General features: G+C 39.1%; 1 pseudogene; it reads right to left on the bottom strand.

Annotated features, from left to right (window-relative positions):
- LOC102852786 overlaps positions 1-4,723 on the bottom strand; it is a 10,769-nt pseudogene extending 6,046 nt beyond the window's left edge.
- Positions 4,724-10,845: the final 6,122 nt, after the last annotated feature.

Below are 10,845 nucleotides of genomic sequence, written 5' to 3'. Positions count from 1 at the left end.
ACCATCCACCAGGATACCCATCCACTTCTACCCACTCCCTTCACATCTATCTCCCATTGACCAACCCTTGATCTAAGAGCTTATATATGAAGCTTCCTTGGCTTCTGTGATTCCAAACACATCAACTGCTCGTAGTTCCTTATGTTGGGACCAATGTCTCTGAAATTTAGTTGTAATGTTTCCCGAGCAAAGGCTATGCATCCTGGTGTAGAAGTGGCTTTCTGCCAGTCAGGCTCCTTAAACCCACTCTGCACAGCACGCAGTCAGCAGAACGAATGCCCGTCCGGTTTTGGTGTCTTCAGTGTTACCTGAGAAGATGGGCGGGAGTTTTATGGACCCTTTACTTGCCCATTGGCATTTGTTTCAAGAAACTTTTTATTTCATTTTTTATTTATTCTAGTACCCACTCATGTTCAAGCAAGGTGCTGTTCAGCTTCCAAATGTATTGGGGTTTCCCCCCCTCCTTTATTCTCTTGTTATTAATTTCTAATTTTGTAGCATTGCCATCTGAGAAGATGCTTTGTATTTCTATGGTTTTGGTTGTTTTTTGTGTGTTTTTTTAAATTTATTTATGCTTGCCTTGTGACCTAAAATGTGATCTATTCTAGAGAGCATTCCATGCACATTGGAGAAGAAGATAAACTCTGTGTGTGTGTGTGTGGGGGGGGTTTGTACATTAGCCTATAAATATCCATGAGATCAAGTTGGTTTACTGTGTGGTTTTTTTTATTATTATTAAATTTTATTAGTTTTAATGAACATTTACAGGGATTTTGGGTTTTCATTCCTTCATTGCTGCACCATTCTCTTTACCCTCCTCCCCAGTTTGTTCTTCTTCCCCCACCATCCGAATGTCTGTTTTAATTGTCCAGTTGCCACAGTGCTTGTCAAAGTCATTTCTGATTAATTTCCTTTGTCAGTGTGTCCTTTGCCATTCCCTATCACTCCTCCCTGAGAGAGACTTCACCCTGATTCATAAGGAAAAGGGGATGGCATATTCTCTTAGCTACTTCCTGCTGAAAAGGGACGCTGTGGGTTTCAGGGTGAAGATCTTCTCTCACTACTCTAAAGGGCCCCTTTGGCAGTAGGAAACACATAGACTATTATGGAGATTGATTTTGAAATTTAGATGCACTGTTATTAATTGTGCTTAGCCGTACATGTTCATATCCTTGAAGATGTATCATGGGGGGGTTACAAGACACAAATTTGACTAACAAGTTTATAAGTACATGAGTCAAAAATTATGGAAAAGTAAAAGAAAAGATTCTTTCATTGTTTTACAAACCCTCCCCCAGGTCCCCTCCACCATGGAGCCATCGATCTAGACTCCTGTGATGACAGAAATACCTAGTCACATATCTCTTTTAAGCAGTTTTCTCCCTCCTCTGTTTCAGTGCAATATACTGTGTGGTTTAATTCTTCAGCATCTTTGTTGTGCTTCTGGTAGTTCTATTTTTTTTTTTCTACAGAGTAGTGTTTTGATGTCTCCAACTACTGTAGTGGTGTTGTCTATTTCTTTTTTTTTCCCAGTTTTGTTAATGTTTGTTTTCTATGTTTTGCCGGTCTTTCATTTGGTGCATAGATATTTATTATTGTCATGTCGTCTTGTTCTATAGACCCATTATGCACTATGTAGTGACCGTCCTTGTTCTTTGTGATGGTTTTTACATTGAAGTTTATTTTATCATATATTAATATTGCTACTCCTGCTTTTTCTGATTGTCACTTGCGTGGGATATTTTTGCCACTCTTTTTATTCACTTTCCACACTTTTAGACAGCATATTGATGGATTTTGAGTTGTGTGTGTGTGTGTGTGTGTGTGTGTGTGTGTTAATTCAACCTGCTACTTCTTTCCTCACCACCACCACCCTCAGCGGTGCATTTAAATCATTAATCTTAAGTGTGATTATTGAGAGGCATGGTTTTATTGCTACTATTGTGTTGAGTCCTTTTTGATGTTGTTGCTAGTTACTTTGGTCCATCCTGCTTTCTGTGGCACCTCTGTAAGTAGGACATCTCTCAGTGTTCCCTGCAAAGCTGATCTTGTTTTTGCAAACTCCCTTAAGTTCTGTTTCTGGGAATATCTTGATCTCTCCTTCATATTTTATGGATAATTTTGCTGAGTACAGTATTCTTCGTTGACAATTATGTTTTTTGAGTGTTAATTTTATGTCTTTCCACTGTCTTCTTACTCTCTTGGCTTCTGCTGGGAAATTAGAAGTTAATCTTGTCTTCTCTCCCTTATAGTTTACTCTTTGTTTCTCCCTCTCTGCTTTCAGAATTCTTCCTTATCTTTGGTTCTGGCAAATTTAACTATGATATACCTTGGTCTTTTTCTTTTGGGGTCTGTTCTACATGGTGTTCTCTCAGCTTCTTGGATATTTATTCTCTCATTCTTCATTATGCCTGAAAAGCTTTCTTCTGGTAATTCTTCCACAACTTTTTTGGTGCTTTACTTGCTTCTTCCTCTTCTGGGATTCCGATGATGCAAATGTTATTTCCCCCACATTATTCTTAGCTTTTCTTTCTTTTTTTTTGTTTTTACTTCCTTTTTGTTTTTGCTTTTTGTTGTAGCAGATCAGTGGTGACAATTCTATCTTCTATTTCACTGATTCTGTATTCCATCTCTTCAACTCTGTTCATGTGTCCCTTCATCGTGTTGACAGCCTCTGAGAAATTGGACCTCATATTTTGATTGTGGTTTCTTCTTTTTCTAGATACACTAATGCCTTGTTTGTTTTATCTGCATTGTTGTGGACTGATTTTTTTAAATTTTTTAAAGCTTCTCCTGGATTTTGCTTGCAGTTTCCTATAATTCTTCAAGTTTTTCTTCTCACCCATTGAAAATATTAAGTCATTGTGGTTTTTTGGTTTGTTTTTTTCGTGTGTTTGTTTGTTTTTTTCAATTCTGTGTCAGAAAGTTCCACCAGACTTTCTGGCTTCAGAAAATCTATTGATACTGTGTCACTTTTTGGGGTGACATCTTGCTTTGCACTTGTGAAGAATGTGAGATAGTCTGCTTCTTATGTGACACTGCTTCAGTAGAGTTTTTGTGCCTGAGGTGATGATATGCTCTTGATCTGCAGTCACTGCTGCAGAAGAGGGCATATCAGTTCCTCTGCCTGTGTTTCTCTCTGAACTTCTGAATCAAGGGAAGTGTCCATTCAGGACCTATAAAAGTAATTGTTACAGTTAAGTCACACCAAACTGTTCCAGATTAAAGACAATTAGTTGACTGGATGTGAGGAAATGTGAGGTTGAGAGGGGGTGGGCTCAGGCGGGGAAGGCATATGCACAGGCCAGTTTGGTATGTGATCAGACACCTGTTGGGTGGGCACACTTGGGGACCTCACTCAGGCTGCAGCTGTTCCTCTTGCAACTGATGGAACTAGCCTCTCAGATGGGCACGCACAGGGACCTCACTAAGGCTCATGTCAGGTGGGGCTAGCTGCCTAGGTGGGCACACACAGGGACCTCACTCAACCTGCTACTTTCCAGCCAGCAACTGGCAGGGCTAACTCTCTGGGTGGGCACACGTCACTCAGGTTGCAGATGTCTGGCTGGCCTGGCAGAGCTATTGCCTGGTGGGGCTGGGCACTATTCTGGCTGGCTGGCTGAGTGGTGCTGGCAGGGCTGGGTGCATGGTTCTCGCCTAAAATGTGCCCCTTGTAGGCAACATATTGATGGGGTTTTGTGTGTGTGTGTGTGTGTGTGTGTGTGTGTGTGTGTGTGTGTTTTAAATACATTCTGTTACTCTTTTTCACTTATTTGCCACATTTAGTCCATTCACCCTGAGTCTGATTATTGTTAGGCCAGTTGTTACAACTACCATTTTGCTCTTTTTTCCCCTTTCTCCCCCCCTTTTTTTCTGTTGTTTCTGGTTACTATGGTCCATTTACATTCCTTTGGCATCTCCATGTGAAGAACTTCACTTAAAATTTCTTGTAGTTTTGGTCTTGCTTTGACAAACTCCTTAAGTGTTTTTTTTTTGTTTTTGTTTTCTGCAAAGGATGTAATTTCTCTTTTCCGTTTGATGGTGAGCTTTGCTGGGTACAGGATCCTTCCTCTCAGTTGCTTTCTTTCAACTTTCTATATTTGCCATCCCATTGTCTTGTAGTTTACGTGGTTTCTGCTGAGATATCAGAACTTAATCTAATTGCTTTTCCTTTGTAGGTGATTCTTTGTTTCCCTTGTCTTGATTTTAGTATTCCATTATTATTATTATTATTATTTATTTGGAGAATTTGAATGTAACATATCCTGTCTTGAGTCTAGTCTATTTGGTATTTGCTGTACTTCTTGATATATTGATGTCTCCCTTCTTCATAATAACTGGAAAGTTTTCTTCTAGTACTTCCTTCACAATTGTCTCAATGATTTCAGTGTTGCTCTTGTATTCTGGAATTTTAATCATATGTATGCTTTCCTTTCAATGTCATCCCTCATGATTCTCATGTTTTCTTCATTTTCTTTATGTCTCAGGTCTGATTTTTCTTCTAATATATTTGCAGTGATACTCTTGTCTTCCAGCTCACTGACTTTCTGTTCAATCTCTTCAATTCTACTTTTTTGTTCCACCAGTGTGTTGGACAAGTCTGGCATGTCTGTATTAATAGTCTGGATTTCATTTTCATGCATTTGTTTTATTTACAGTGCTGTGTTAGTTGTATTCCCTCTGTCTTCCAATTGCTTTTAAGTTCTTGTTCCTCTTTATCCATATTTGCAATTCTTTCTTCTATCACTTGCATTTTCTTCCATTGTTGTCCAAGTTGCTCCTCGTCAATATATTTCTTCTGGATTGCTATCTCTGGGGTGTTTTGCTTTCTTAATGTGTTATGTTGTTTCTTCCGTTATATGATTCTTCTTCTGTACCTGCTCAAATACATGCCTATGAACATGTTTCTTCTGGTTCTTTCTGTCTGGGATTTTCTTTGGGCCTAGTTGGTTAGGAGAAGAGTTATTTTGTTTCTTTATGATGACTGAAGCAAACAGCTGTTTTCCTGGCATTATGTCCCTCTCTCTCTCTCATATATATATATATTAGATGTTAAGCTGTTGTAACTATTTAGTTTCTCATGTATAGTAGTGTTTGTGAAGGACCTGTATATTACCATTCAGAAACCATGTTGTTGTTAAGTGCCGTCTAGTCTCAGGCAACTCATAGTGATCCTGTGAAGGAAAGGCCTCAACTCTTGGGTGTCTTTCATCCTGTCTCCAGGTTCATAGGATTTCCGGAGGCAAGCTATTATGGAAGTGGATACCACTCCTTCTTCCAAGCTTGTTTTAATCAGGGAGCTCACCCCCCACTCTGTGTCCACATTGGGTGACCAACCATTAATGCATTTGACACATCAGTGTCACTGTGTTCAGCCTCACAGCAACCACAAGTTACTGATAAATGGCAACTTGCACACCAGGGCTATACAACCTAGAGGAATGTCTGAACAAAACCAATGAAAGACAGGCCAGAGGGCTGCGGATTAAAAGTCACCCATCTTTAGCTTGGTAACATCGCTTTCTGTCCACTGGGCCAGCTGATCTCTCTCTCTGTGTTGAAACCATAGCTCTACCATATTTCTCTCATTTGTGCTTTAAAAAGCCTAAGCTATCCATATGATGTAGATAGATTGCTGTGTTCAAGGTTAAAGTACTTGAATGGCAGAACAATGGAATGTGTTACCTTCCAGAAACCACTGGTCTACTTTGCCTACTTTCACTTTAGAATTTCAAGCTCTACAAGTGATGTCAATAGAAGTGTTCAAGGCCAAAGTACCTGAATACATTGTTTGTAGTTTGTTTTTTTCGTTTTTTTTTTTGTTTGTTTTTAGTTTTGTAGTGTACTCTAGTTTTTCAGCTCCTTCAGCTTAAGAAACGCTGAGCGAGTTCAGCCATTTGATTTTCTGACTCCAGCTCTCTGCACATTTCATTATAGTATCTTGCTTTGTTGTCCTGGGCTGCTTTTCAAATTTTCTGTTTACCTCTTTGATTTCTAGGTGTCTTCCTTTACCTTTGGCTTCTTGGTTCTCTAATGAAATGTTCAGAATCTCATCTGACATTTATCTTGGTCTTTTCTTCTTTTTCAGCCTTTGTAATGACCTTTTGCATTCTTCATGGAAGATTTTATTGATATCCTCCCAGAGCTCATTTGGCCTATACTCATGCCTCAAACCTGTTCCTAAAATTGTTTTGAAATTCTAGTGGGATATACTTAAGATAAAATTTTGGTTCCTGTGGACTCGATTTAAATTTCCTCAACTCCAGGAGTTGACGGCATACCAATTGACATATTTCAACAGACAGACACTGCCCTAGATGTGCTCACTAAGTTGTGCCAAGAAATCTAGAGAACAGCCAGCTGGCCCACTGACTGGAAAAGATCAATATTTGTTCCCATTCCAAAGAAAGGTGACCCAACAGAGTGCCGAAATTATTGAACAATATCATTAATATCACATGCAAGCAAGGTTCTGCTGAAAATTATCCAAAAACATTTTGAACAATATGTCAACAGAAAACTGCCAGATGTACAGGCTGGATTTAGGAAAGGTCGTGGTACTAGTGATATTATAGCTAATGTTAGATGGATCTTGGCAGAAAGCAAAGAACACCAAAAAAATGTCTATCTGTGCTTCATTGACTATGCAAAGGCTTTTGACTGTGTGGATCACAACAAGCTGTGGCTGACTCTGAGAAGAATGGTAATCCCAGAACATTTGATTGTGCTAATGTGAAACCTATACTTGGACCAAGAGGCAGTCGTCAGAACAGAGCAAGGAGACACTACATGGTTCAAAATCAAGAAGGGGGTCCTTTTCAATCTGTATGCAGAGCAGATCATGCAAGACGCTGGGCTGTATGAAGAAGAATGTGGCATCAGGATTAGTGGAAGAGTCATCAACAACCTGCCTTATGCAGATGGCACAACTCTGCTTGCTAAAACTAAGGAGGACCTGAAGCACTTGCTGCAGAAGATCAAGAACTGTAGCCTTCAGTACAGATTGAAGCTCAACATCAAGAAAAGAAAGATTCTCACCACTAGGCCAATTGGCAGCATCAGTATGGATGGTGAAGAGATTGAGATAGTTAATAGTTTTAGTTAGCTTGGCTCCATAATCAACACTCTTGGTAACAGCAGCCAGGAATCAAGAGACAAATTGCATTGGGCAAGTCAGCTGTGAGGGACCTCTCAAGAGTACTGAAGAGCAACGATGTCAGGCTGGAGACTAAGGTGTGCCTGATCCAGGCTATAGTCTTTGCCGTTACATGCTATGCATCAGAGAGTTAGCCAGTGAATAGGGATGACAGAAAGAGAATTGATGCCTTTGAGTTGTGGTGCTGGAGAAGAGTGTTGAATATACCATGGACTGCTAGGAGAAAAAAAAACAGGTTTGTCCTGGAGAAGGTGAAGCCAGAATGCTCCTTGGAGTCAAGGATTCTGAAGCTTCGTCAGACATATTTTGGGCATGTTGCAAGGAGGGACTGGTCCTTGGAGAGGGACATCATGTTTGGCAGAGTGGAGGGGGGGGTGAAGGAGAGGAAGACCTTCAATGAGATGGATCGATTCTTTGTCTGGAGCAGTGGGAGTACGTGTGTTTGAGATGGCTAGGTTGGCACAGGATAGAACAGCGTTTAGAGCTCTTGTACAACGGGTCACTATGAGTCTCAAACGACTCAATGGCACATAACAACAACAACAACAACAGTGTACTCTAGAGAACATCAAACAGTTTTCCACAGTTTACACAATTTTGTATTCACAGCATCAATGTATAAGAATACAATTCACTCCATAATCTTAACAGAATACATCATTTATCTCAAGTTGAATTTTGCTATTGTTGCTATGATGTATTTCATTGTTGCCCTTTGCATCCCTCTAAAAGCTAATGACTTAAATATTTATTCGTGTGTTTGTTGGCCATTTAAGTATCTTTGGTGAAATAAATTTTTATATTTATTCTCTGTCCATTTTGTAATTTGGTTTTCTGTAATTTTTTTTTTGTTGTTGAGTGATGGAGTTTTCTATAAAATTGAAAAATTAGTCCCGTCACATTTAAGTCATTGCTAAATATTTTTCTCCAGTCTATAAATTCTCTTTTCACTCTTTAATACATATGCTATTTTTTGTCGTGTGCTGTTGAGTCAGAGTCAACTCATAACAGATCTTCTTGTGGATTTTCAGACACTGGATTTTCATTGCCTGAGATTAAATTGCTCATATTTTGTCCATAGAGTAACTTATGGGTTTGAACACTACCTCCTTGCATTGACAATGCAATTCTTTACCACTGGATTACCAGAGTAAATCTCGAGATCTCTTGTTTTCTGTCAAATTGTAATCAACCCATAGTTGAACCTACAGCAGGTTTTCAGAGGCAATAATTACATGGAAAGAGACTGAACATTCTTCCCTGGGGTGCCGTTGGTTGATTTGAACTACATGCCTTTGGGATTGCAATGCAGTTTCTCACTACTAGCCCATATGGTGATTTAACTATTAGAAGGTCCCAATAACTAAGCCTGTCTTCTGTTAATTGCATATTTTCTTTTATATCTGATAGATTACTTGTACTATTGATTGTTGTTGTTGTTGTTATGTGCCGTCGAGTCGCTTACGACTCATAGCGACCCTATGTACAACAGCCCTAAACTCTGCTCTGTCTTGCGCCACTCGCACTGTCTCTGACACTCCCATCCCGATTATCCCAGTCACTGAATCAATCCACCTCAAAGAGGTACATAAACCTATATACCTATGTGTTATAGATTAGGACTTCTAAATTTGGCCCTATTTTTTAATAACCTTCTATACTTTTATGTTATATTCCTAAACCTTGATGTCTAAATCCATATTGAGTTGCTTTTTGTATATTATTTGAGGTATGAAATTTCCCCTGTGTATAAATAGCTACTTTTACCAGCATTGCTTGTAAAAGAGGCTGTCTTTTCCATTTACTGGATTTCAACCTTTTGTAAGATATCAGGTGTCCATTATTATTTTTTAAGCATTGTCAAGTTGAGTATTACCCATAGTGATCTATGAACAATTGATCTGAACCTGTCTTATCCTGTGCCATATTCATCATCTCTGTTATACTCAAGTCTATTTCTCAGGTCACTATCTCAATATATTTTACCAGTAGTCTTCCTCTCTTTTGTTGACCCAGCACCTTTCCAACCATGATGTTCCTTTCTAAGGAATAGGCCTTCCTAACATCATACACATAAATATAGCATTCAGTATGGATTGCATCTCAACGTCAAGAAAACAAAGGTCTTTACCACCAGGACAATAGGCAGTATCGTGATGGATAGAGAGAGAACTGAGGCTGTTAAGAATTTCATCTACCTTTGATCTACAATCGTTACAAAAAACTTTCTTGGCACCAGCAGGCAGAAAGTCAAAGGTGAGTTGCATAGGAAAAATCTCCTGTCAAAGATCTCTCCAGAATGCTAATGAACAATGATGTCAGTATGGAAACTAAGGTACATCTGATCCATATCATGATCTTTTCAATTGCTTGTTATGCATCAAAATGCTGGATAATGAATAAAGATTACAGAAGCAGAATTGATGCCTTTCAGTTGTGGTGCTGGAGAACAATATTAGACATATAATAGAATGTCAGGAGAACTAACAGGTCTGTCCTGGAGAGTGTGAAAATAACTTGCTCCTCGGTGGTAAGAATTTTGAAGCTCCAACTCACATATTTTGGACTTATTTCCAGGAAAGATTAATCCTCAGAGAAGGCCATCGTGCTAGGAATTATGGAAGGTCAGCTTAGATAAAGATCCTGGATGTGATGGGTTGACAGATTAACTGGGACATTAGAAGTAAGTGTGTCATAGTCACTGATTTTGGCTCAGGATAGGATAGTTCAAAGCTGTTGTTCGTAGAGTCATGGATGACTTGATGGCACATAAAAACAACAATACCTAAAGTATATGAGACGAAGCTTCACCATACTTGCCTCTAAGGAATACTTTGGCTGCACTTTCTTCAAGACATGCCCAAGTTATATCTGTATGCTCTTTGGACCATCCATGGAGTATTCAGTACTCTTTTTCAGCACCACAATTCAAAGACATAAATTCTTCTTGGATTGTTTTTACTCAATGTCCAGCTCTCAGTTGCATTGCGAGAGACTGAAAAAACCACAGCCTGAATCAAGCCTAGTGCATCTTAGAATTTAAACAGACATCATGTTGTTGCTGTATTGTGCCATCAAATCAGAAACAACCCATAGATGAACCTCCAGCAGGTATTCAGAGACAATGAATTGCATAGAAATAGACTGCCCTTCCTATGAATAGCTGGTAAATTAAAATTGTGTGCCTTTGCAATTGCTGTGTGCACTTTCTAATCACTAGGTTCTCAATTCTATTTTGCTACTGCATTTATCTGTTACTGTGCCAGTATGAAACTATTTATTTATTTATTACTATCTAGGAGGTATCAAAAGAAGATGGAAGGAATATACTGAGTCATTGGACCGAAAGGAATAGGCAGATACAGAAGCATTTAATGAAATAGCATTTGAGCCAGAGCCGATGGTGATGAAGGCGGAAGTTCAAGCTGCTTTGAATGAAATAGCAAAAAATAAGGCCCCCAGAATAGATGGTATACCAATTGACATATTTCAGCTAACAGATGCTGTCATGGATGTGCTCACCAAGTTTTGCCAAGAAATCTGGAGAACAACCACTTGGCCAACTGACTGGAAGAGTTCTGTATTTGTTCCCATCCTAAATAAGGGCGACCCAACTGAGTGCGGAAACTACAAAACAACATCAATGATTTCACAAGCAAGCAAGATTCTACTGAAGATTATCCAAAAAC

The sequence above is a fragment of the Elephantulus edwardii genome, unplaced genomic scaffold (genome assembly GCF_000299155.1).
Source record: "Elephantulus edwardii isolate Elephantulus edwardi_28Jun2011 unplaced genomic scaffold, EleEdw1.0 scaffold00474, whole genome shotgun sequence".
NCBI classification, from domain to species: domain Eukaryota; kingdom Metazoa; phylum Chordata; class Mammalia; order Macroscelidea; family Macroscelididae; genus Elephantulus; species Elephantulus edwardii.
The sequence above is the reverse complement of the archived record's forward strand: the minus strand, read 5'-3'. Positions and strand labels throughout refer to the sequence as shown.